The sequence below is a fragment of the Nycticebus coucang genome, chromosome 10, assembly GCF_027406575.1.
Source record: "Nycticebus coucang isolate mNycCou1 chromosome 10, mNycCou1.pri, whole genome shotgun sequence".
NCBI classification, from domain to species: domain Eukaryota; kingdom Metazoa; phylum Chordata; class Mammalia; order Primates; family Lorisidae; genus Nycticebus; species Nycticebus coucang.
The window spans coordinates 44362373-44389979 of NC_069789.1; positions in this window are offsets into that span (position 1 = coordinate 44362373).

A 27607-nucleotide genomic window follows, 5' to 3' on the forward strand; every position below is an offset into this window, starting at 1 on the left:
ATCAGGACCCTAAGAGCCAGACACACTGGGAAATTCTGCATTAAGGAATAATTCAAATCACAAGACGCTGGCAGTGAATTGGCCAGAGCAGGAGGTAAAGTAAATGAAGCCAAGCTCTGTGCCTTTCTGTTTTCCCTGTTTCCCTTGCATTCTCCCCATCAGCTGTCCACTCATGCCCCTGCTTGCAGGACTTGGCTCTCTAGCTGACAACTAGTTCTGAAAGGTGTAACTCCTTAATTGGCTCACAGCTGAGCCTTCCCAAGAAGAGAAGCAGAAAAGAGTCTCTCTGAGGGTGACTTGAGTGGACACTAACCACCATAGGGAGGGATAGAGATTGGATCTGTTCAGAACAGGGTGGACGGGGGGAAGTCTTTTCTTCACTGAATAAAAACACACAAAGGTCTACAAAAAAGATGCAGGCTCTATTATTATTATTATTATTTTTATTTTTGAGACTCAATAGAGTGTTGTGGGGTAACAGCTCACAGCAGCCTCAAACTCTTGGGCTCAGGCAATTCTCTTGCCTCAGCCTCCCAAGTAGCTCGGATTACAGGCGCCCGCCTGCCACAACATCCAGCTATTTTTTTAGAGACAATGTTTCACTCTTGCTCAGGCTGGCCTCAAACTCTGGAGCTCAAGCAATCCACCCACCTCACCCTCCCAAGTGCTGGTATTACAGGTGTGAGCCACCTCGCCCAACCCAGGCTCTAATTCTTAAAACTAAGATTCTAGTGGGAGAGTAATAAAACAACAAATAAAGATATAATTAGAAATTGTATTAAGTGTTATGACTAATATGACTAATATAAGAAACCAGGACTGGTGGCTCATGCCTATAAACCTAGCATTCTGGGAAGCTGAGGCAGAAGGATTATTTGAGCTCAGGAGTTCGAGACCAGCCTGAACAAGAGGAAGAATCTATCTCTACTAAAAATAGAAAAACTAGCCGGGCATTGTGGTGGACACCCATAGTCCTAGCTACTTAGGAGGCTGAGCCAGGAGGATTGCTTGAACTCAGGAGTCTGAGATTGCTCTGAGCTGAGCTGAGGCCATGGCACTCTCGCCAGGATGACGGAGTAAGACTGTCTCCAAAAAAAAAAAAAAGAAAAGAAAGAAAGACTAATATAGGATGTTACAAGAAATCAAAACAGGAGACTTAATTCTGACAGGAAGATCTGGGAAGTTTCCCCAAGGAAGAACAGTTTAAACACACACGTTAACTCCACTGCCTTCCTAACTTACAGAAATGACAATAGCAGGAATTTAAAACTATAAAACCCCAAGTCAAAAAGCATAAGAGAACAAACTGCAGAAGACATATTGACAAGAGGTTGGAACTTGGGGTTCCCCTAAAAACAGAGGGCAAGACAAAGCCTTCTGTGGGAAGTGAGGGACAGGAAGGGTGCTTCCTGAGTTGGTTCCTGCACGGGCAACTAGGTCTCAGACCCTTGGAGCTTCCTGATGAACCCCGTACAATCACCCCAGAGCAGGCTAAAGCATTTATTCCTGACTCCCTCCCCTAACTACGGGTGGCTGTCTCCAGGACTGCTAAACTTTCTGTACTTCTGGGTTGTTGCAAAGGAAGAACTGTAAGACAAACTCCAGGGCGGTAAAGCAGAGAAGGGCTGAGGTCCCTGCTACAGACAGAACGTACACACTGCATGGAACGGGCCACCCAGCACTGAAATCAGCAAGCGGTGCCCTGCGAGCGGTGGCTACAGGCAGAGGACAGAGGACACAGCCTCTAACTTACCGCAGGGAGAAGGTCAACATGAACAAAGCTGGCTGATTACAAGCCCCAGCACCTCTGAAGGCAGAGAAGGAGGGATGGGCCATAGAGTCCATACCAAAGAAGAACTTGAAAGCCTGTGCGAGAAGTAGCCATCGGCAAGTTTCTCCCCCTCCTGCCAATTGAATGGAGGCTTTTACCCCCAATGGGACCATTGCCAAAAAATAAGCACAAAAAACTAGCCCTAGTAACTGCTCCTCCATCCCATTTCTTTGCTTTTACAGGTCTCTGAGTTGATGTAGACTTTTTCTCTGTTTTTACAGGTCTCTGAGTTGATGTAGACTTTTTCTATGTTTTTGCCCCCATTTCTAATTTTGTTTCTCTTTCTTGCTTCTGTTAGGATTTAACAAGGACCTTCCTCTACATGCTGTAAATTGCAAATGAACGTGTATTACCGGGAGCTCCTGTAAATCGATATGACACTTCCTAAGTTTTGCTCTCACTCCATGGGAAGAAAAGTTTGCTCAATTGACCTTGAAGCTAGTCACCTATTTCCCTTGCCTTCATCTTGATAGGTAATCTTTGGAGAATTACATTCTAGTTCTTCCCCACCTTACTGCCCTCACGTCAGTGTCGGGCCTGAGAGTGGCACCTACTATAAGTATATTCTTGAACATACCTAGTTAGATGACCCCACTTAGATGCAAAGGAGGCTGGGAAATGAGGGCTTCCTAGGCTCAGAAGGAAAATAAAAATAGCAACTACATGCACTAGTATTGTCTCTGGACGGTGACTTTGGTCAATGGCCAATTTCAGCATTCTGGAATCCCAGGAATATTACTCGCCCACCACCTCACCTCTGCCGTACTCAATTTGCATTCATTTCTATTTGCACATTGACTTTGAGGAACCAGATTTAAAATATCCAGTGCAATGCCTGAGAAGTTCTCGTCTATTACCAAGAGAATGGAATTTCCCTGGGGTATGTGAGAGGAAGTTGATGAATGTTGGAGCACAATTGTTTCATTTAAGAAAGTGAATGGAATAGCCGGGCGTTGTGGCGGGTGCCTGTAGTCCCAGCTACTCGGGAGGCTGAGGCAAGAGAATCGCCTAAGCCCAGGAGTTGGAGGTTGCTGTGAGCTGTGTGAGGCCACGGCACTCTACCGAGGGCCATAGGATGAGATTCTGTCTCTACAAAAAAAAAAAAAAAAGCAAGTGAATGGTTCTAGGCAGGACTAACCAGAAAATACAAATGAAACAAGCTGTAAATATTCCTTACAAAGTAGAACCATTGAAACTGGTTGATCCTGAAAAGGGAGACTCAGCGAGAAAAGAGAAAGAACGTGGGGAAAGGAGGTGCCTTAGCTCAGGCTACTATAACAAAACACTATAGACTGGGTGACTTTAACAACAGAACTTGCCTCCTTAAAGCTCTGGAAGTCTGAGATCACGGCGTTGTAATGGCACAGCCCTAGTCTGGTGAGGGCCCTCTTCCTGCCTTCTTGCTGTCGTCACCTGGAGAAGAAAGGAAGCTCTGGCCTCCCTCTTCTGGGAAAGAATATTAATCCCATGATGGGGGCTCCACCCTTGTGACCTCATCTAAACCTAATTATCTGCCAAAGATCCTTCCTTCCTACTATTAACAAATTGGGGGTTAGGGCTTCAACGTGTAAGTCTTGGAAGAACACAAATAGTTAATCCATAACAGTGGGTCAGTTGAGAAATAAAATTCAATGAGTGGCTTTTGGGCAAATGTGTCAGAAAGGACAGACAGTAAATATCGAAGTTTTTTTTTTCATTATAGGATGTTTGACGGCTTGTTACTACACAGAACAGAGAAGTTCAGAATGAGCAGCTGGCAGGCTGCTAATCCAGGGACCTGGCCACTCTTATTACATGGGAGTCATATCACTGAGAGGGAAATCCTTTACAAAGGAATTTAACATTATAAATTCTTTTAAAAGACAAGGGATTTTACCTGAGAATCTGAAAGACAAATTTGTTTCCTATCTCAAGAAAAAAAAAAAGTTTTCTGTTCTTTTATCAACTTTAGTTACAACTTTTAGCTGAACCAGGATCGTGAATTGTAGTCAGCTCTCCATTGTCCATAATATAAAAACATTCTTCACTTGGCATTTGAGAATCTTATTTAACAATTATTGTCAATTGTCAAGCTTTTTTCTTTTCTGCTGCACATTGGAAGAGTAAGAGTTGCCTTGGGCCATGCATTAAATACGCAGACGGTAAGAAAAGTGGATGAGCCAAAAAAAAAAGGTCTGTGCATAGTTGCTCCCATATTAGACACACAGATAAGCAAATAATCTGCATGTGGCCCATTGGATACCCCTGGTTTTGAAAGAAAATATTACCATGAGAATGTGACCACTTCTCGCTCCCTACCATAGGAATGTGACCTTTTGTAACTGTTCCAGCAGATAGCCCCAGGAGCTTCAGCAAATGTTTACTATTAAGTAAATATTTGACTGTTAGACAGTTGAATAGTGAACTAGAGTTCTCCTTATCTACTTAGAATCCCAGGTGTGTGTATTCTCTCTTACTTTGATAAAGTCCCTGCATGTCACTTTGATAGAGTCCCTGCATGTCTGCTATTCCCACCCATTTTGTAGTTTTTGCCTTTAAAAGCTTGTAAAAAACTGCTGTGGGGGACTTGATTTCTCGGCTCCTAAAAGAGTTGTGAATCAAGTCCCCCGTATACAGGAATAAAAATCCTCTTGCGTTTTTGCATCAAGAGACGACTCTTGCGGTTGATTGGGGTGGTCAGAGCTCCGGGCTGAGTGGGGGGTTCTGCCCCCAAGTCTTTCATTTGGGGGCTCGTCCGGGAGATAACGACCACCCCTCACCTGCAGAGTCGACCTTGGAGGTAAGAAAGGGGTACCCCAAAAACTGTCTAGTCTGTGTCTTCAGTCCTTTTGTTTGACTTTGTGTGCGCGCTTTCGATTTCGCAGCCGTTCGGCACCTCGTGAGAGTGGCCGGACAGTGGTCGGTAGACGTGCCCGGAGGACCACAGGCTGAAACCCTGGGGGACGCCCCAGGAACTGAGGAGAACCAGGGACGCCTGGTTGTCTCCTGCTGTAAGGGCGCTGGTCGAGTCTGGTTGTTCCATCAAAAATTACGGGAAACGCGCCCGTCTGATTCTGTTATAGGCTTGTGAAGGACCAAGTGTAGTAGGTGGGTCCTTGTACCTGTAATATTTCTGTTATTTCTGTTGTTTGTGTTTCTGACATATCCACTGACGATGGGACAGACTGTGACGACCCCTCTGAGTTTAACTCTAGATCATTGGACTGAAGTGAAGAGAAGAGGTCGTGATCTGTCAGTAGAGGTTAAAAAAGGCCCATGGCAGACTTTCTGCTCCTCGGAGTGGCCTACTTTTAACGTCGGCTGGCCCTCAGGAGGAACCTTTGACTTATCTCTTATTTTTGCTATTAAAGAGATTGTTTTTCAGAGAGGACCGGGAGCCCATCCGGATCAACAACCTTACATCATAGTCTGGCAGGACCTGGTGCAGAATCCGCCCCCCTGGGTTCGGCCGTGGACTGCCACATCCAGGCCCCCGTCTAATCCTCAGGTGCTCGCTGTCCAATCTTCCGGTCCCAGAAAAGGGGGCGACAGTTCGGAACCCCCTAAGAAGATCTACCCGGAAATCCAGACTGATCATCTTCTCCTCGACCCTCCACCCCTTCTTCCCCCATACCCTCCCACCTTGGCTCCTGTCAGGGGGCAGGGAGGACCAGCATCACTGGATCTGGCGATTGCCTCCTCTGCACCCCCGGGGGAACCTTCACTGGGGCCCGCACAAGGTACCAGGAGTCACCGCCGGGGAGGAATGTCTCCCGACACTACTGTTGCCCTACCCCTGAGGGCATACGGCCCCCCCGCCGGTGGCAACAGATGAGGGACCACCTCCTCTCCAGCCCCTCTAGTACTGGCCATTTTCTTCCGCAGACCTGTATAACTGGAAAACTAATCACCCCCCTTTTTCAGAAGACCCCCAATGCCTGACTGGGCTGGTAGAGTCCCTGATGTTCTCTCATCAGCCCACATGGGATGACTGCCAGCAGCTCATACAGACTCTCTTCACTACTGAAGAGAGGGAGAGGATTTTATTAGAAGCTAGGAAGAATGTACTCGGGGCGGACGGGCGTCCTACCCAGCTCCCCAACATCATCGAGGCTGCCTTTCTCCTCTCCAGACCAGACTGGGATTTCAACACGGCAGAAGGTAGGGAGCGACTGTCAGTCTATCGCCAGGCTCTAGTGGCTGGCCTCCGTGGGGCGGCAAGACGCCCCACTAATTTGGCTAAGGTAAGAGAAGTAATACAGGGGGCCACGGAACCCCCCTCCATGTTTCTTGAGCGTCTAATGGAAGCTTTTAGGCGCTACACCCCATTTGACCCTGCCTCTGAAGGACAGAGGGCTTCCGTGGCTATGACTTTCATAGGGCAGTCAGCTGTAGACATTAAAAGAAAGCTGCAGAGAATTGAAGGATTGCAGGACTATACCTTGCAGGATTTAGTTAAGGAAGCTGAGAAAGTATACCATAAAAGAGAAACTGAGGAAGAAAAAGAGCAGAGAAAGGAGAAAGAGAGAGAAGAAAGGGAAAATAAGAGAGACCGAAGACAGGAGAAAAACTTAACACGGATTTTGGCCGCAGTAGTAGGGGAGAAGAGCCAGGAACAGACTCAAGGTAGAACTAAGAAGTCAAGTAGTCTGAATAACCGCATCCCATTAGATAAAGATCAATGTGCCTACTGTAAGGAAAAGGGGCACTGGGCCAGGGAATGTCCTAAAAAAAAAGAAGAAAGTACTGGCCTTAGAGGAAGAAGAAGATTAGCGGGGACGGGGCTCGGAACCCCTCCCCAAGCCTAGGGTAATACTTAAGGTGGAGGGGAAGCCAGTTGAGTTCCTTGTAGACACCGGAGCTCAACACTCAGTCCTACTTGAACCATCAGGACCCGTCTCCAAGAAAAAATCGTGGGTTGTAGGGGCCACAGGGCATCAGCAGTACTCATGGACTACCCGAAGATCAGTAGATCTGGGAGTGGGACGGGTAACCCACTCATTTTTAATTATCCCTGAGTGCCCTGCGCCCCTCCTCGGGAGAGATTTACTCACCAAAATGGAAGCCCAAATCACTTTTACTCCTGATGGCCCAGAGGTAACCCAAAATAAGAGGGTAACAGCCCTGACCATGCGTTTAGAAGATGAACATAGACTCTTTGAAAAGCAGCGGGAGAAAGGAACTAGTCTCCTAAATGACTGGCTAGAAAAATATCCCGGGGCATGGGCTGAAACTGCTGGAATGGGACTGGCCGCAGAAAGGCCGCCTATAGTCATAGAACTCAAAGCTACTTCCACTCCTGTGGCAGTGCGCCAATATCCTATGACTAAGGAAGCTCGGGAAGGAATTAAGCCTCACATTCAGCGTCTCCTACAGCTGGGCATAGTAGTAAAATGCCAGTCACCATGGAACACCCCCTTATTACCCGTCAAGAAACCCGGCACAGGAGACTATCGCCCTGTGCAGGACTTAAGAGAAGTAAACAAGCGGGCGCAAGACATCCACCCCACCGTGCCTAACCCTTATAATCTGTTAAGCTCTCTCCCTCCGGACCATATCTGGTACACTGTCCTGGATTTAAAGGACGCCTTCTTCTGCCTCCGACTACACTCCTCTAGCCAGAACATCTTCGCATTTGAATGGAGAGACCCGGACTCTGGAACAACGGGGCAATTGACATGGACCCGACTTCCACAGGGGTTTAAGAACTCCCCAACCATCTTTGATGAAGCCCTCCACCAAGACCTAGCTCACTTTCGCGCCAGCCACCCTCAGGTGACGCTCCTACAATATGTAGATGACTTACTACTAGCTGGAACAACAAAAGAAGAGTGTCATCGGGGCACAGAACTGTTGCTGGAAGAACTAGCCCGCTTAGGATATCGAGCCTCTGCTAAAAAAGCCCAGATCTGCCAGAAAGAGGTAACGTACCTGGGTTACACCTTAAAAGGAGGGCAGAGATGGTTAATGGAAGCCAGGAAGCATACTGTGACTCAGATTCCAGTTCCCCGCTCGCCCCGCCAGGTGCGAGAATTCTTAGGAACTGCGGGGTTCTGCCGCTTATGGATACCGGGGTTTGCTACTCTGGCAGCTCCCCTCTACCCTTTGACCAAGGAAGGCACTCCCTTCGAGTGGGGTGCCAGCCAACAACGGGCCTTTGACAACATTAAAAAGGCCTTATTATCAGCCCCGGCCCTGGCTCTACCAGATGTAACAAAGCCCTTTGTCCTATACGTAGATGAGAAGAGAGGAGTGGCCCGAGGGGTGCTGACGCAGCCTTTAGGGCCATGGAAAAGACCGGTAGCATACCTCTCCAAGAAATTGGACCCCGTCGCTGGTGGTTGGCCAGCCTGTCTGAGGTCTGTGGCGGCAGTAGCGGTACTGGTAAAAGATGCAGACAAATTGACTATGGGGCAGAAGTTGACAGTCATTGCCCCCCATGCTTTAGAAAGCATCATCAGACAGCCCCCTGACCGGTGGCTGTCTAATGCCCGCATGACACATTACCAGAGTCTCCTATTAAACGGAGACAGAGTCCAGTTTGGCCCGCCTGTCATCCTCAACCCAGCTACCCTATTACCTGATACTTCTGTCCAGAAAGATGTATTACACACATGCCAAGAAGTATTGGCTGAGGAAACTGGAACTCGGAAGGACCTCTGTGATCAGCCCCTGCCGGATGCCCAGCTGACCTGGTTCACTGATGGGAGCAGCTCCATAATAGAAGGTAAAAGGGTGGCCGGGGCGGCGGTAGTGGACGATAAGCAGACCATCTGGGCAAGTAGTCTGCCTGAAGGGACGTCGGCCCAGAAGGCCGAGCTGGTCGCCTTGACCCAGGCCTTACGTTTGGCGGAAGGGAAAAAAGTTAACATATACACCGATAGCAGGTATGCTTTTGCTACGGCCCATGTTCATGGGGCCATTTACAGGCAGCGAGGACTGCTGACTTCAGCAGGAAAAGAAATTAAACACAAGGAAGAAATCCTAAGTCTACTGGAGGCTGTTCACCTCCCTAAGAAAGTGGCCATTATCCACTGCCCTGGGCATCAGAAAGGGGGGTCCAGAGTTGCCGAGGGAAACCAAAGAGCCGACTGAGAAGCTAAGCTAGCAGCTCAAAGGCTCAACATCCTGCCGCTATATGAAAACACTTTAAGGCCTAGCCTTAAAGAAATAGCACCCCCCCTTGCCAAACACTTTAAATATTCGGAGCGGGATCTCGAGAGAATGAACAGATTAGGCCTCCACTTAGAATCCCCAGAGGGGATCCGAGAAACTCCGGAAAGAAAAATCATCCTCCCTGAAGAGCAGGCGATCACCTTTCTCAGACAACTTCATAAATTAACTCATTTGGGCCCCAAGCATCTAAGAACTATTGTTCAGTCCTCCCCATACTATATTATGGAATTAAGTAAACTCGTTGACACAGCTGCAAAAGAGTGCAGACCTTGCCAATTAGTAAACACCCAGCCTAGCACATTACCTCAGGGAAGACGACTCCGAGGAGATTGTCCTGGGAGCTACTGGGAAACAGATTTTACAGAAATTAAGCCAGCCAAATACGGATACAAGTACTTGCTGGTGTTCATAGATACTTTCTCAGGATGGGTCGAACCTTTTCCTACAAAAAGGGAGACTGCTCAAGTCATAGCCAAAATAATATTGGAAGAAATTTTTCCAAGATTTGGGCTACCCAACGTAATCGGGTCCGACAACGGTCCCGCTTTTGTTGCCCAGGTTAATCAAGGGTTAGCCAAAATCCTGGGGCTTGAGTGGAAATTACATTGTGCTTATCGGCCCCAAAGCTCAGGGCAGGTAGAGAGGATGAATAGAACCCTAAAAGAGGCCATGACTAAATTATCCTTAGAGACTGGCATTACTGACTGGACAGTCCTCCTTCCCTTTGCCCTGTTCCGTGTGCGCAACACCCCTAGCACTCTCAAACTGACCCCCTTTGAAATCCTATATGGAGCTCACCCCCCGCTTGTTGCCATGCAGCACCTCCCTTCCCCACAATCTTACTCCTCTCAATCTCTATACACCAGATTAAAAGCCCTTGAAACCGTGCAAAAGGAGGTGTGGAGCCAGCTGATCGAGGCCTACAAGCCCGGGGATCTGCAAATACCTCACCAGTTCCAGGTTGGAGATTCGGTGTACATCCGGCGCCACCGGACAGCCAACCTTGAACCACGGTGGAAAGGACCATACCTGGTGCTGCTCACAACCCCTACGGCAATAAAAGTTGATGGCATCGCAGCCTGGATCCACGCATCTCATGTCAAACCAGCACTGCCGCCAGACTCCGGGTGGAAAGTGGAAAAGACAGACAACCCCCTCAAACTCCGCATTCCCCGCAGTAGCCCTGCTCCTGCTGATACAACTCCCGGTGATAAGTAGCTCTGGTCCCAACCCCCATGCCCCCCAGAGGTTAACCTGGCAGGTTCTCTCTCAGACTGGTGATGTAGTATGGAGTATTACAAAAGAAGACCCTCCTTGGACCTGGTGGCCGTCCCTCACCCCAGATATTTGCGCCTTAATAGCAGGGCTAGATAATTGGGATATCTCCGATGAGACCTTTAAAGAGGTTCCATCAAGCCTTGATCACCATTTAACAAAGCGCTCACTTACCCAAGGCTCCACATCCCAAGGCCAGTACGTTGCAGACGCCCCTGGCTGTGGCAACTTGCCCACCCAGTGCCGGATGCAACAAACGGAGTTCTATATCTGTCCCCGGGACGGGAGAATGAGAAGCCAAGCCAACATATGTGGGGGGGTAGAAAATTTCTATTGTAAACAATGGGGATGTGAGACGACTGGGCAGGCCTTCTGGCACCCCTTCTCCTCTTGGGACTTAATAACCGTAAAGAGGAGCAGTACCGGAGCAGGGTCAAACCCCCTAAATATTTCCTTCACGGAGAGGGGGAAACAAGCCCGAGATTGGATAAAAGGAAGAACATGGGGATTCCGTTTCTACATGTCAGGGTGGGATAAAGGATTTACCTTCTTCATCAAATTAAAAATAGAGACCCCCGTCGCTGTCCAGATAGGACCCAACATCGTACTCTCAGGACAGCAGCCGCCAGCTGGGCCGCCTATTTCTCCCCGTATGCCCCAGACTCCGGGGAGCACCCAATTTACTGAGGCCAGCACAGCCCCATCGCCTGCGAAACTGTCTCCCCAGGTAACATCCCCGGAGACTCCAAGCACCGGGCAGAGACTTCTTAACTTAATACAGGGGGCTTTCAATGTTCTTAATACTTCCAACCCTAATCTTACCGAATCTTGCTGGTTGTGTCTAGCCTCAGGCCCACCCTATTATGAAGGAATCGCCTTCTCAAGTATCTTCCAAAATACCACCTCCCATAATTCCTGTGACTGGGGATCCAAGATTACCCTTACAGCAGTCTCTGGGCAAGGCATTTGCCTAGGCACGATCCCCGAAAATCGCCAGCATCTGTGTAATCAGACCATTAAAAGCCCATCAACCACTATCAATTATTATCTAGTGCCCCCTAAAGGAGGATGGTGGGCTTGCAGCACTGGGCTAACCCCGTGCATTTCCTCATCAGTGTTCAACTCCACTGCAGACTACTGTATCCTCGTACAATTAATACCTAGAGTTATCTACCATGAGGCGAGTTCCTTCGAGGCAGAATTCGATCTCAGACCCCGTAGACAGAAGAGGGAACCAGTCTCTATTACTCTAGCTGTCCTGATGGGTATAGGGGTGGCGGCCGGAGTAGGAACAGGAACGGCTGCGCTTGTCCAGACCCCACAGTATCTCGAAGAACTGAGAGCAGCTGTAGATGAGGACCTAAAAGCCATAGAACAATCAATCACAAAATTAGAAGAGTCGCTAACATCCTTATCAGAAGTAGTATTGCAGAATAGACGGGGACTCGATCTCCTGTTCCTAAAAGATGGAGGGTTATGCGCTGCACTAAGAGAAGAATGCTGTTTCTATGTAGATCACTCTGGTATGGTAAAAGACTCCATGTCTAAACTCAGGGAGAGACTAGAAAAAAGACAACGAGATCGGGAGGCCCATCAAGGATGGTTTGAAAGTTGGTACAGCCGATCACCTTGGTTCACCACTCTCGTTTCCAGTTTAATAGGCCCTCTTATTATACTGCTTCTAATTCTTACCTTTGGGCCCTACATTCTCAACTGTATAGTCACCTTCGTCCGGGAAAGAGTGAGTGCTGTACAAGTATTAATGCTCAGACAGCATTACCAGTCTCTGCGCCGAGACGATAGCCATGAAAATGAATACATAGAGCCAGAAGTTCCATGATTGGAACTTCCCAAAAAAACAAATGGGGGAATGAAAGAAAATATTACCATGAGAATGTGACCACTTCTCGCTCCCTACCATAGGAATGTGACCTTTTGTAACTGTTCCAGCAGATAGCCCCAGGAGCTTCAGCAAATGTTTACTATTAAGTAAATATTTGACTGTTAGACAGTTGAATAGTGAACTAGAGTTCTCCTTATCTACTTAGAATCCCAGGTGTGTGTATTCTCTCTTACTTTGATAAAGTCCCTGCATGTCACTTTGATAGAGTCCCTGCATGTCTGCTATTCCCGCCCATTTTGTAGTTTTTGCCTTTAAAAGCTTGTAAAAAACTGCTGTGGGGGACTTGATTTCTCGGCTCCTAAAAGAGTTGTGAATCAAGTCCCCCGTATACAGGAATAAAAATCCTCTTGCGTTTTTGCATCAAGAGACGACTCTTGCGGTTGATTGGGGTGGTCAGAGCTCCGGGCTGAGTGGGGGGTTCTGCCCCCAAGTCTTTCAGTTTAAATACACTCTATATGCAAGGTACCATTCTTGGAATAAATAAAAGAAACTATTCTAATAAACCTTACGTTCTTTTGGAGGGAGTCACGCTTGTGAACAAGTAAACAAACTACAGGGTGTCCCAAAAGTCTCCCCTAAATTGCCATGCTTAGGAAAAATGGGAAATTGTTGATAAATGTACTTTATTTGCAAAATACTCATTACAAAATGTTACATAATAGTTACAAAATATTCTCTATCTGTTGGCTACCTCTTTGTAAATTTTTGTAATGAACATTTTGCAAATAAAGGTACATTTAACTATAATTTCCCATTTTCCCCATGTATGGTGACTTTAGGGGTGACATCTGGGACACCCTGCAGGAAAAAAATCAGATGTTAATAAATGATGTGAATAGAATTCAGACAGACAGTCTAACAGTAATCAGAAGAAGAACACATTTCAGCTGAGGCCTCAATGAACAGAAGAAACTTGCCATGCCAAGATTAGGAGGGAAAGCACATTTCAGAATAAGTTCTGGAGGGCTAACGTACCACATTGTGACTGTAGTTAATGGTGCTGTACAGCATACTTACAATTTGTTAAGAGAGCAGGTCTTAAATGTTCTCACCACACACATGCACGAGGTAACTATGGGAGGTAACAGGTTAACTCGATTGTGGTGATCATTCCACACGTATATCAAATCATCACGTCGTACATCTTAAGTGTATGCAACTTTATTTGTCAATTAGCCCTCAATAAAGCTGGAAGGAGGGGATATTCCAGACAAAGGGAGCAGTAGATTCACTAAAACAAGAATGAGCTTGTTAAATTATAGAAAGAGGAATGTTTTGGATCAAGACTTGGGGTAAAAAAGAGAGCAGATGGTGGGGGATGTTGCTAATGGGAGAGTGCATGGGAAATCTCTGCACCTTCTGCTCAATTCTGCTGTGAACCTAAAACTGTTCTAAAAAAAAAATTAAGTCTATTTAAAAAAAGAGAAAGAAAGAGAACAGAGAGATGATATTGAAGAGGTAGACGTGGTCAGATCATGCGGAATGTTGAAAGCCAGAGCAGGTATTCTTTTAGGTGTAATTTTCATTCTTCTTATACCCTCTTGGCAGTTGCCTCTTTGTGAGATGCCTTTGCAGCAACTATCAGAAGAAGTAGAATCTATTTCTCAACCTCCCAGAATCTGGGCAGGCCCCATAACTTGCTTTGGCCAGTGGGACATTAGCAAACAAGACATGAACAAAGCTAGAAGCGTTTGGGGGCATTGGGGTTTGCTCTTTCTGGCTGTTCTTTGAGATTCCAAGTCCACCTTTGGAAGAAGCTGGCAATGGCTTTCTGAAGGACAAGAAATCACATGGAGAAGAGAGAAATCCATCCCAACTAAACCCCTATCCAACTACAAGACACAAAAGTAAACCCATCCTAGACCAACCAGCCCTAGCTGAGTACTATAGACCAGAACAGCCATTCAACAGACTAACAGAATCAAGAATAAAAATAATGGGGTGGCGCCCGTAGCTCAGGGGTTAGGGCACAGGCCACATACACCAGGGCTGGTGGGTTTGAACCCAGCCTCAGCCTGCTAAAAGCAAAAAAATAGCTGAGTGTTGTGGCGCCTGTAGTCCCAGCTACGTGGGACAGAGAATCGCTTAAGCCCAAGAATTGGAGGTTACTGTGAGCTGTGACGCCACAGCCACTCTAAGAAGGGCAACAAAGTGACACTCTGTCTCAATAAAAAATAAATAAAAATAAAAATAACAAAAGATACTTTAAACCATTAAGTTTTGGGATTTTAATGTAACAAAAGCTAACTAATTCAGTGTGATATGAATCCTCTGGAGGGCATTAACCAGAGAAGTGACCTGATCTGACTTGCATGCATGTTTTTAAAAATCACACCAGCAGCAGAGTGAAGGATTCATAATAAAAGAGCCGTGGAAGCAGGGAGACCAGTTAGGAAGTTAATAAAGAAGTCCAGATGGGAGAGAAGGGAGGCTTGGAAAAGCCTTGTAACATTAGTAATAATTGCTGTGATCTTACCTGGTTTTAAACATCAGACACTAATCAATGACTCCAAAATGTTTGTGTCCTGGACCTCCTCCTTCATTCTTCTTTCTTTTTTTTTTTTTTTTTTGTTGCAGTTTGGCCGGAGCTGGGTTTGAACCCGCCACCCTCGGTATATGGGGCCGGTGCCCTACTCACTGAGCCGCGGGCACCGCCCTCCTCCTTCATTCTTGACTCATACACGTGACTGTGCCTTCTGAATGTCTCCACTATGATATGTAGTTGGCATTTCCAATTTCACACAATTTGTAATTGCTACTGATCCCACCTGCCTAAAAAGTATCAGACTCTCTGCTCCTCCTATCCTCCAAGAGTCCTCCCATTCTCAATACTATAGTCTTTTCTTTTTTTTTAAGAGCCGGGGTCTTGCCCTGTAACCGAAGGCTGGAGTATAGTGGCATGATAGTAGCTCACTGCAGCCTTGCACCCCTAGGCTCACGCGATTGTCCCACCTCAGCCTCCCAGGTAGCTGGCATTACAGGTGGAAACCACCAGTCATCCTTAATGCCTCTCACTCACACTGCACATCCAATTCATCAGCAAATCCTATCGGCTTGACCATCACAATGTATATCATTACCACCCTGACCCTGGCCACCATCATCCCCACAGGGATGATTGTACAGCCTCTCAATAGGTCTCTCTGCTTATCTCCAACATCGCCAGAAGGATTAGTTTTCTATTGCTGCAAAAAGAATTGCCACAAACGTAGTGACTTCACATAACGCAAATTTATTATTTATTATAATTGTTTGTCTATTATTTATTATTAAAACAACAAATTATCTCAGAGTTTCTGCTGGTCAGGAGCCTGAGCACAGGTTAGCTGGACCTTCTGAAGTCAAGGTGTGAGTCCTCCACAGTCTCTTCTGAGGCAGACGCTCCTCTCTCAAGCTCTAAGGTTGTCAGCAGACTCAGTTCCTGGCCGGTGTGTGGCTGAGCTCCGTGCTTCTTGTCAGCTATCAGCTGGGATGGCCCTCGGCCCTGATAGGCAGGTCATTACTGTGTAGCTTCTGCGGCAGGGTACAACGTGGCTCTTGACTTTCTTCCAGGCTGCTCTTTTCTTTTTTTTTTTTTTTTCTTTTGATTTATTTTATTTTTTATTTATTTTTTTATTATTATTTTTTTTTATTGTTGGGGATTCATTGAGGGTACAATAAGCCAGGTTACACTGATTGTAATTGTTAGGTAAAGTCCCTCTTACAATCATGTCTTGCCCCATAAAGTGTGACACACACCAAGGCCCCACCCCCCTCCCTCCGTCCCTCTTTCTGCTCTTTTCTTTTTAAGGATTCACCCGCTAGGCCAAAGTTGACTAATGAGTAACCTAATTATGGGACCAATATCTCATCACCCTCACACTCAAGGGGAGGAGACTATACACCAGGGAGCAGGGTTGGGGGGGACCACCTAGAATCCTGTCTACCACACCATACTTTGGCTGGATCCTCCAAAGAATAGTTAGAATGCATCTGCTTTTTTTTTTTTTTTTTTTTTTTTTGTAGTTTTTGGCCGGGGCTGGGTTTGAACCCACCACCTCCGGCATATGAGGCCAGCGCCCTACCCCTTTGAGCCACAGGCGCCGCCCTAGAATGCATCTGCTTTTAATAAAATAAAATAAAAGTAGATCATGTCAATCCTTTGGTCAAAAAACACTCCAATGCCTTCCCATCTTAGTGAAAGGAAAAAATCTGTCTTTATCTGGAGGCTTATAGAGTCTATTAGTCACTAACTGGTCTGGCTCTCCACTATCTGTCTGCCCTTATCTCCTCCATTCACCTCTTCGCTCAGGGCATCCCAGATATCCGGCTCCTTCTTGGTTTTTGAACACACCAAGCCTGCTCCCTCTCTCCGGGTCTCCTCACTTGCTATTGTCTCTGCCTAAAACTCATTCTCTCCAGTTACAGACACACCTCACTCCCTCACAGATTAACTGATTCACTTCATCTTCCTAAAAAGGCATTCAAGGAACACCTCATATATTTCTGGCTCACTTTCTATCTCCATGACCCTCTTTTATTTTTCCTGAGTTGGTTTGGGTCGTCCAGGAGGGAGATCCCAAGATGGATTTAGATGTGCAAGAGATTTACTGAGGAAAATGCCTTAGAAGAACAAAAGGGAGAGGGAGGAGCAGTGGGGTAGGGAGAGCCTGCAATGGCACTGCAGGCTGATAAGCAGAGAGGGAAGGGAAGGACAGGTAGGGAGGACTTCAGATTACAAAGCTGCTGGGAAGGAAGGCTCAGGAGGGCCGACTGGGAGCCCTGGAGCAAGGACGGCCTGTTGAGAAATGCCCTGGCTCTAGCGCCTTCTGCTCAGCACAGAATAGGATCAGCACAGGCTAGGATCACAGTGAGACCTCACTGTGAACACAGCAGAGGTCCAAACATAAGACAGGAAGGAGCCATCAGCTCTCTGTGCTTCTCACGGTGTTACTGAAAATTCTGCACTTGTCCCTCAAGGCCGCATCCAGAAAAGAGGGACAAGCAGTTTGAGAAGAAGGAAAGAGAAGTCTGTTACTTTGTTGGCAAAGGAGGAAAATGGCAGCTTAAAATCCAAATTCCTGCTTCTGAGCAGCACAGAAGCTTTTTAAAGTTCTGATCCCATAATCCCATTTTGGGCCAAGACAATCTCATGGCTTCTGCTGCAGTCTTATGACCTCCGCCCAGATTAATCCCATCCTCAGCTAAGAGGATCTTGTGACCTCTGCCCAAGATGATTCCCTGAAGCTATCTCCTGTGGAACAAAGAGCAAGAGACATTCCCTGCCCCTCCCAACCACTGGCCTGAGGCAGGACTGCAGGTTTCGGTTCCCAAAAAGAAAGACAGAAAATATTTTTTACCATTTTTTTTTCAGGCCATTCCCTCTGCAACAATGGCAGATTCTCTAAAAGGAACTACCATAGTAACTCAACCTCCATACAGCAGTACCAGCACACAATATGTATCCACTCAATTCTCGTGCCACCTTCTCCACCCATAAGAATGTAGGCTGCTCCCTAAGGACAAGGCTGTGGCTCTGCTTACTGCCCACCACCAGTGCTCACCAGTACCTTGACATAATCATGGCTCTGCTTATTGCCCACCACCAGTGCCCGCCAGTGCCTTGGCATGATCATGGCTCTGCTTACTGCCCACCACCAGTGCCCGTCGGGGCCTTGACATAATCATGGCTCTGCTTACTGCCCACCACAAGTGCCTGCCCCGTGCCTTGACATAATCACTCTTCTACAGGATCTGTGAACAAATGACTAACAGTAGCTAATACTCTGAGTGTTTACTACACACTAGGGATTGTTAAAATCGTTCATATTGTGACTGGATTAACTCTCACAACTCCATGAAGTAGGTGTTTTATTGTCCCCATTTTACAAATGGGAATATAGAAAGTTTAAGCAATTGAACTAAGGATTCATATCTAATAAGAAGCAGAGGCTGAGCTCAAACCCAGGCAGTTCGACCTCAGTTTGAGCCTCTTAATCTCTGCTCTCTCCTACAGGCATTCAAACTCAGGGTAGGTTTGTCAGTGGAATCAACAGAATTACTCTTTAATCGAATGAGAAAAGTAAAAAGTAAAGATATCAAAAAATCAAAACAAGCTGCTCAGTACTTGTCTTTGGCAATTTGGCATATAGTGGGCATTGAAATGAAAAAGATTGGCACTTCCTGCAATCCTTTTTCATTTTAGGAAAAATTTGTTTTAACCAGGTTAATTTTGATAAATATATTAAACATGTATACAGTTGTAAAGTAGGCATCTGGATATCCCAGAATGAATTTTTAGAAACCTGGAAATAAAGATTTGGAAGTCATCTGTAGTAACCGACCCGGCAAGAAGACCCTTAACGGCCCCTAACTGTTTCAGCCTGAGTCCCTGCTTCTCTCAAACCCCGCCTTGGGTTAATTCCTCAAACAGGTTTCAGAATAGAACAAGGATGTTCCTTGAGTTCCCCAAAATTCCTAGCAACAGGTAACAATGGTAGAACTTAACCCAATCCCCTAGCAATGACTAAACAATGGTGGAAAACTTACCTAAGCAATATTTCCCAAAGCCAAGTGTGTCCCCATGCCAGCTGCCACAATACAACCCCCTGACTCAATGTAACTGGTGCGAAGCCACCCTCTGAGCCAACTCTGTAACCCCGCCCCTGAACTAACCAACAGCTACATTCTGCTTTTATTTTTGCTTGCTTGCATGGCAACAAAAAAGGTATAAAAGGCAACCTGCATTTCTCTTTAGGGCCGTTTGTCTTTGGGCGATGGCCCACCTGCGTAGGTGTAATAAATCACCATCTGATTTATACCTAAAGTGGGGTCTGAGTCTTTCTTCTAGGTGGCATGAGTACAACACATCATCATCGAGTAGATATTTAAAACCACAATGTTGCAGGAAGACAAGGCTCAAAGGAGAGAAAGAGCACCCGAACACCACGTTTATGAGAAAAAGGGCTTTATTTCAGCTGGCGGAGCTTCTAGCATAGAAGAATTGAAATGGCTGTACTCCCCAAATGCCTGGTCTTTCCCTCTTTATCTCCAGTCAAAAAGTTCCAACCCACAGGTACCTTTCTTTTATTATTTTTTTTTTATTAAATCATAACTGTATACATTGATATGATCATGGGGCATCATACACTCGCTTCATAAACCATTTGACACATTTTTATCACAGTGGTTAACATAGCCTTTCCGGCGTTATCTCAGTTACCGTGCCAAAACATTTACATTCTACATTTACCAAGTTTCGCAAATACCCCTGTAATATGCACCACAGGTGTGATCCCACTGATTCCCCTCCCTCTACCCACCCCCCCCTTTCCCACTTCCCCCTATTGTTAAGTTGTAGCTGGGTTATAGCTTTCATGTGAGAGTCCCAAATTAGTTTCATAGTAGGGCTGTGTACATTGGGTACTTTTTCTTCCATTCTTGAGATACTTTACTAAGAAGAATATGTTCCAGCTCCATCCATGTAAACATGAAAGAGGTAAAGTCTCCATCTTTCTTTAAGGCTGCATAGTATTCCATGGTATACATATACCACAGTTTATTAATCCATTCGTGGATCGATGGGCACTTGGGCTTTTTCCATGACTTAGCTATTATGAATTGGGCTGCAATAAACATTCTGGTACAAATATCTTTGTTATGTTGTGATTTTTGGTCTTCTGGGTATATGCCCAGCAGAGGAATTACAGGATTGAATGGCAGATCTATTTTTAGATCTCTGAGTGTTCTCCATATATCTTTCCAAAAGGAATGTATTAATTTGCATTCCCACCAGCAGTGCAGAAGTGTTCCCTTTTCTCCGCATCCACGCCAACATCTCTGGTCTTGAGATTTTGTGATATAGGCTAGTCTCATTGGAGTTAGATGATATCTCAAAGTAGTTTTGATTTGCATTTCTCTGATGATTAAAGATGATGAGCATTTTTTCATATGTCTGAAGGCCTTGCGCCTGTCTTCTTCAGAGAAGTTTCTCTTCAAATCCCTTGCCCAGCCTGCGATGGGATCCCATGTTTTTTTCTTGCTGATGCGTTTGAGTTCTCTGTGGATTCTGGTTATTAAACCTTTGTCAGAGATATACCCTGCAAATATCTTCTCCCATTCTGAGAGCTGTCTGCTTGCTTTACTTACTGTGTTCTTAGCTGTGCAGAAGCTTTTTAGTTTGATCAAGTCCCAGTAGTGTATTTTTGAAGCTGCTTCAATTGCCCGGGGGGTTCTCCTCATGAAATACTCACCCAGACCAATTTCTTCAAGGGTTTTCCCTACATTCTCCTCTAGTATTTTTATAGTTTCATGTTTTAAGTTTAAATCTTTAATCCAATGAGAGTCTATCTTAGTTAATGGTGAAAGGTGTGGGTCCAATTTCAGTCTTCTGCAGGTTGCCAGCCAGTTCAGCCAGCACCATTTGCTAAATAGGGAATCTTTTCCCCACTGAATGTTTTTAATTGGCTTGTCAAAAATCAAATAGCGGTAAGTAGCTGGACTCATCTCTTGGTTCTCTATTCTGTTCCAGATATCTACTTCTCTGTTTTTGTGCCAATACCATGCTGTTTTGATCAAAATCGATTTGTAGTAAAGTCTAAGGTCTGGTAGTGTGATTCCTCCTGTTTTGTTTTTATTTCTGAGTAATATCTTGGCTATTCGAGGTTTTTTCTGATTCCATATAAAACGAAGTACTGTTTTTTCAAGATCTTTAAAATATGACAGTGGAACTTTAATAGGGAGTGCGTTGAAATTATATATTGCTTTGGGTAGTATGGACATTTTGATAATGTTGATTCTTCCCAGCCATGAGCATGGTATGTTTTTCCATTTGTTAACATTTTTAGCTATTTCTTTTCTTAGAGTTTCATAGTTCTCTTTATAGAGATCTTTCACGTCTTTTGTCAGGTAAATTCCCAAATATTTCATCTTCTTTGGCACTACTGTGAATGGGATAGAGTCCTTAACTGCTTTTTCAATTTGACTGTTGTTGTTGTATATAAAGGCTACCGATTTATGAATGTTGATTTTGTAACCTGAGACACTGCTGTATTCCTTGATCACTTCTAGGAGTTTTGTAGTAGAGTCCCTAGTGTTTTCCAGATACACAATCATATCATCTGCGAAGAGCGAAAGTTTGATCTCTTCTGACCCTATATGGATACCCTTGATCGCCTTTTCTTCCCAAATTGCAGTGGCTAAAACTTCCATTACAATGTTGAAAAGCAATGGAGACAATGGGCAGCCTTGTCTGGTTCCTGATCTGAGTGGAAATGATTCCAATTTAACTCCATTCAATATGATATTGGCTGTGGGTTTGCTGTAGATAGCCTCTATCAGTTTAAGAAAAGTCCCTTCTAGACCAATTTTCTTCGGTGTTCTGATCATGAAGGGATGCTGGATATTATTGAAAGCTTTTTCTGCATCAATTGAGAGAATCATATGGTCTTTGTTTTTTAATTTGTTTATGTGCTGAATTACATTTATAGATTTACGTATATTGAACCAGCCTTGAGACCCTGGGATAAAACCAACTTGGTCATGATGTATAATTTGTTTGATGTGTTGCTGGATTCTGTTTGTTAGGATCCTGTTGAATATTTTTGCATCTATATTCATTAGTGATATTGGTCTATAATTTTCTTTTCTTGTTGGGTCTTTTCCTGGTTTGGGGATCAGGGTGATGTTTGCTTCATAGAACATGTTGGGTAGTCTTCCTTCTTTTTCTACATTTTGGAACAGGTTGAGTAATATAGGTACTAATTCCTCTTTAAAGGTTTGGTAGAATTCTGACGTGAAACCGTCTGGTCCCGGGCTTTTCTTTTTAGGGAGGTTTTGTATAGTTGATGCTATTTCTGAACTTCATATGGGTCTGTTCAACATTTCTACTTGATTCTGGTTAAGTCTTGGAAGGTGGCGTGCTTCCAAGTATCGGTCTATTTCCTTCAGATTTTCATATTTCTGAGAATAAAGTTTCTTGTACTATTCATTAAGGATTTTTTGGATTTCTGATGAGTCTGTGGTTATTTCATCTTTGTTGTTTCTGATTGATGATATTAGAGATTTTACTCTTTTTTTCCTGATTACGTTGGCCAGAGGTTGATCTGTTTTGTTGACCTTTTCAAAAAACCAGCTTTTTGAAGTATTGATCTGTTGTATTATTCTTTTGTTTTCAATTTCATTTAATTCTGCTCTAATTTTGGTTATTTCTTTTCTTCTACTGGGTTTGGGGTTGGAATGTTCTTCCTTTTCCAGTTGCGTGAGATGTCCCATTAAGTTGTTAACTTCCTCTCTTTCCGTTCTCTTGAGGAAGGCTTGCAGTGCTATACATTTCCCTCTTAGAACTGCCTTTGCGGTGTCCCAGAGGTTCTGATAGTTTGTGTCTTCATTGTCATTTTGTTCCAAAAAATTGGCGATTTCTTTCTTAATCTCATCTCTGACCCAGCTATCATTCAGCATAAGGTTATTTAACTTCCATGTTTTTGTATGGGTATGCAGATTCCTGTTGTTACTCAATTCAAGTTTTATTCCATGATGGTCCGAGAAGATGCATGGAATAATTTCTATTCCTTTAAATTTACTGAGGTTAGACTTGTGACCTAAAATGTGGCCAATTTTGGAGTAAGTTCCGTGGGCTGATGAGAAGTATGTGTATTCAGTTTTGTTGGGATGAAATGTTCTGTAGATGTCTGCTAAATCTAAATATTGGATGGTTAGGTTTAAATCTAAGTTTCTTTGCTCAGCTTCTTGCTGGAGGATCGATCCAACACTGCCAAGGGAGTGTTGAAATCTCAAATGATTATGGAGCTGGAGGAAATCAAGTTACTCATGTCTGTTAGAGTTTCTCTTATAAATTGAGGTGCATTCTGGTTGGGTGCATAGATATTAATGATTGAGATCTCATCATATTGAGTATTACCCTTAACAAATATGAAGTGACCATTCTTGTCCTTCCTTACTTTTGATGGTTTAAAGCCTACTGTATCTGCAAATAAAATTGCAACACCTGCTTTTTTCTGATTACCATTTGCCTGAAATATGGATGACTATCCTTTCACCCTGAGTCTGTATTTGTCTTTTAAGTTGAGATATGACTCTTGTATGCAACAAATATCTGGCTTGAGTTTTTGTATCCAGTCAGCTAACCTATGCCTCTTTAGAGGACAGTTTAAGCCATTCACATTGATGGAGAGTATTGATAAGTCTGGTGGAATTTTGGGTATCGAGTTTTTCAAAGGACCAGTGGACATTTTTAATCCTTTCGCCAGTGTGGAAGTTGGAGTTTGATCTGAAGTTTCTGAGTGAGTTTACTTTTGTGGTATAGGATTGGGTTGGTCATTGTGGAGGATAGGTCTGAGAATATCCTGAAGAGCTGGTTTACTTGGGGCAAATTTTTTCAACATATGAATGTCATTGAAGTATTTAATTTCTCCATCATAGATGAAACTCAGTTTAGCTGGATACAAGATCCTGGGTTGAAAGTTTTTTTGCTTTAGGAGATTAAAAGTTGATGACCAGCCTCTTCTGGCTTGAAAAGTTTCAGCAGAGAGATCTGCAGTTATTCTAATATTCTTACCTTTGTACGTTATAGTTTTCTTTCGCCGGGCTGCTTTGAGAATCTTCTCTTTCATGTTAACTTTAGTGAAGCTAATTATGATATGTCTGGGGGATGACTTATTGGGGTTGAATCGTGCTGGGGTTCTGAAGCTGTCTGCTATCTGAATTTCAGATTCTCTAGGCATGTCTGGAAAATTTTCTTTCATAATTTCATGCAGAAGGGCCTCTGTGCCCCTGGAGGCCACTTCATCGTTCTCAGAAATCCCTATAATTCTTATGTTGCTTTTTTTTTAATTATCTGAGAGTTCTCTGAGTGAGTGATCTGTTTTTGCTCTCCATTTCTCTTCCTCTTTGAGAGATTGGGAGCGTTCGAAGACTTTATCTTCAATGTCAAAAATCCTTTCTTCTGCTTGCTCCATTCTGTTACTGAGGGATTCTACTGTATTTTTCATATCTTTGAGGGCTGTAAGTTCTTGCTTCAGTGTGTCTAAGTCTTTGGTGGTTTTGTCTTTAAATTCGTTAAATTCTTGAGACAATTTTTGAATTTCTCCTCTAATTCCTAATTCCATTTTATTAATCTTATCTGCAATCCAAATTCTGAATTCGATTTCTGACATCTCAGCCAGTTGTTTATGAATGGGATCTTCAATCACATCTGCCGTATCTTTTCTTGGGGGGGTTGATCTATTCTGGTTATTCATGTTACCAGAGTTTTTCCGCTGATTCCGCCCCATGGTTATTTTACTCCCTTTGGTTTTTCCCCTGGGGTTTTATCAAGGGCCCATACAGTGTTGTGGCCTGAGAAACTGGGGCCCTGTCTGGTGTGGTGGAGCAAAGTGGTTCTGTCTTGTTTTCAGCTGGTTTCTGTTCGATCCTATTGCAAGTTCTACTCTGGCTTGAAGTCTCAGCTGTGTGGAAAAATCAGCAATTAAGTCACCCCACCTGCCCACCTCTGGCACCAGTTGGAAAAGGAGAATCAAACCTTCCTACAACCTCACACCCAGGGCACCACCTGAAAATTCCTCAGTCTATTAACCCAGTTCAAAAGGTCCAAATCAGCTGTCTCAATCGGCACCTGTCTCGGGTGGGAGAGTTCAAGAGGTCTCTGGGAACTGGATCACAGGGGCCTGGTGACTCCTCTGACACGGCTCACCCCAGTGCAGCGTGGAGTCAGGAGGAGCCACCCAGCAAACAGAGCAGTCTAGGAAGGTTGACGTCTCCTTCCCCACTTTGCCCCTCCGTCGGAACCAGTCACTGGTATCTCTGCAGATGGCTAACCCAGTTGCCTGCAGTGAACAGACACTCCAGGGGTTTGCACCTGCCTGAATCGCAAGGAAGTCTGCCAGGCCCCGCAGACTGCCGCTATCTAGCAGGAGGAGATGGGGCCTGACATCTTTGAGTGTTTGATGCAGGTGATGGGAAGGAGGTGTTCACTCAGGCTTAGCCCCGTCCCTGATGGATGCTGCTAACAGAACAGACAACTTTGCGGGGTTCTGTCTCTGTTCCTGTCGAAATCGCCTACAGAAGATGGGCTGTTTTGAGTTCAAATGTCTTTGCTGTTGGAGGTTTGCGTCCGATCACCTCTCTGGGTCGGCCCCGCCCTGGAAGCTTCCCGGGTTTGTGAGCAGTGTCAGGAAATCCCCCGCTCACCGGTGGCCTCCTCTGGTTGCCCAGGGAGACAGGGGGTATGGCCTCAGAATATCCAGAAGTGAGCGTTCTGCCATTAAAGAAAAAACGGCTGTTGATCTACCTCCAGGGAACTGCTGCTCTGGTGTGGGCACTCAGGCGACCCTTTTCTCCTCTGTCTCATGCCCCAGAGTCAGCACTGAGCGGCCACAGTTTGTGCTGGGTCCACACCCCTCAAGAGATCCCCCAAGAATCAGAACTCTTGGGAGATAGGCCCCCAGACCCCAATTGGGAGTGGGGGGGGGAGCTAGAGTTTCATTCAGTTTTACGCAACAATACTGCCCGGGGAGGGCTCCTGCACTGCACCGCAGGGAAGTGCCGCCAAGGCTTGATTTCCCCTCAGCAGAGTGCCCTCTCCTCGCTCACGTGTCCCAGAGTCAGCGCTGACCTGACGCAGCTCAGGCACTGTGCACTCCCTTCGAGAAATCACCCAAGGATCCAAACTCCTGGGGGATAGGCCCTCAGACCCCGAGTGAGAGTAGGGGCTCTCAGCTCTCAGCGGGGAAGCTAGAGTCTTATTCAGTCTTGTGCCCCGTAATGTTGCCCGGGGAGGGTTGCTGCACTGCACCGCAGGGAAGTGCCGCGAGGCGTGACTCCCCCTCAGCCCGGTGCCCTCTCCTCACTCGCGCGCCTCAGAGTCAATGCTGACCAGTCGCAACTCGGGGACTGTCCACTCCCCTTGAGAAATCACCCAAGGATCCGAACTCCTGGGGGACAGGCCTCCAGACCTCAGTGGGCGGGAGGGGAGCTCCGGGAGGGTTGCCGGCGGAGGATTCCCAAAGTTTTATTCAGTTTTATGCCTGGCAGGAGAATGCCACGGCACCCCAGTAGGGGTGGTAGGTCCAGTTTTTAGAAGGTCTCTCCCGGGGAGTGTAGTGGGAGGGCCTTTAATTTCTGCCCACTTGTTTAATTGTGGGGCTCTTGAGCCGGTCTCATGGGGGAGGGGGACTCCCGTCCGCTTGGTGGTGGATTTTGTACCTTTTGTTTGCGTCCTTGTGATCACAGCTTGCCTCAGCGGTGTTGATGTGCGTTCTTCAACCTTCTCTCTTGGTGAGGCTCAAGTCCACCAGGATACTTACTAAATTCCTGTCCCTTAACTCTCCTTCTGGACGGGAGCCTCTGTTGAAAGCTGGCTTCAGTCCGCCATCTTGTCTCCACAGGTACCTTTCTAATTGGTCAGTTTGAATCAAGCGGAAGATGCTGTTCCAGCCCCCACCACCACCACCCCCAGAACTACAGGACTTCACAGAAGTGGAAATTTCCAGGTTCCAGGAAGTCAAGGCTACAAATTCCCAAGAGCTGAGTCACCATGGAGAGGACCCCTCAGGGGTATCCTTGTGGTCTCCTTGAGAAGACCTGTTCTCCTGGACCTCGCCCTTCATAGGTAACCTCTCTCAATAAGGTGAGAAGGAATTAGAGAGCTACAGATATAAGGGAGGGGAGGAGTTCAGCCACTGGGGGAAACACAGAGGAGGTTCCTAAAGAAATTAAACAGATAGCCAGGCGTTGTGGTGGGCGCCTGTAGTCCCAGCTACTCGGGAGGCTGAGGCAGGAGAATCGCTTAAGCCCAGGAGTTGGAGGTTGCTGTGAGCTGTGTGAGGCCACGGCAGTCTACCAAGGGCAATAAAGTGAAACTCTGTCTCTACAAAAAAAAAAAAAGAAAGAAAGAAATTAAACAGAGAACTTTTTTTTTTCTTCAGATAGAATCTCACTCTGTCACCCTTGATAGAGTGCCATGGCGTCATAGCTCACAACAACCTCAAATTCTTGGGCTTGAGTGATTCTCTTGCCTCAGCCTCCCAAGTAGCTGGGACTACAGGTGCCCACCACAACATCTGGCTAATTTTTAGAGATGGGGTCTCGCTCTGGCTCAGGCAGGTCTCCCACCCCTGAGCTCAAGCAATCCACCACCTCCGCCTCCCAGAGTGCTGGATTACAGGTGTAAGCCACCACACCCGGCCCCTAGAACTTTTTTTTATCCAGCCATTCTTCTTCTGGGTATATACTCAAAGGAAATGAAACCACCACCCTGTAAATATATCTGTGTCCCCATGTTTATTGCAACATTATTCACAGTAGACGAAATATGGAAACAACCTGTGTCCATCAATGGAGGAATAAGTAAAGAAATTGTGTATACATACAAAATGGAATACTACAATATTCAGCCTTGAAAAGGAGTTTTTACCATTTGCAACAATATAGATGAACCTACAGGACAC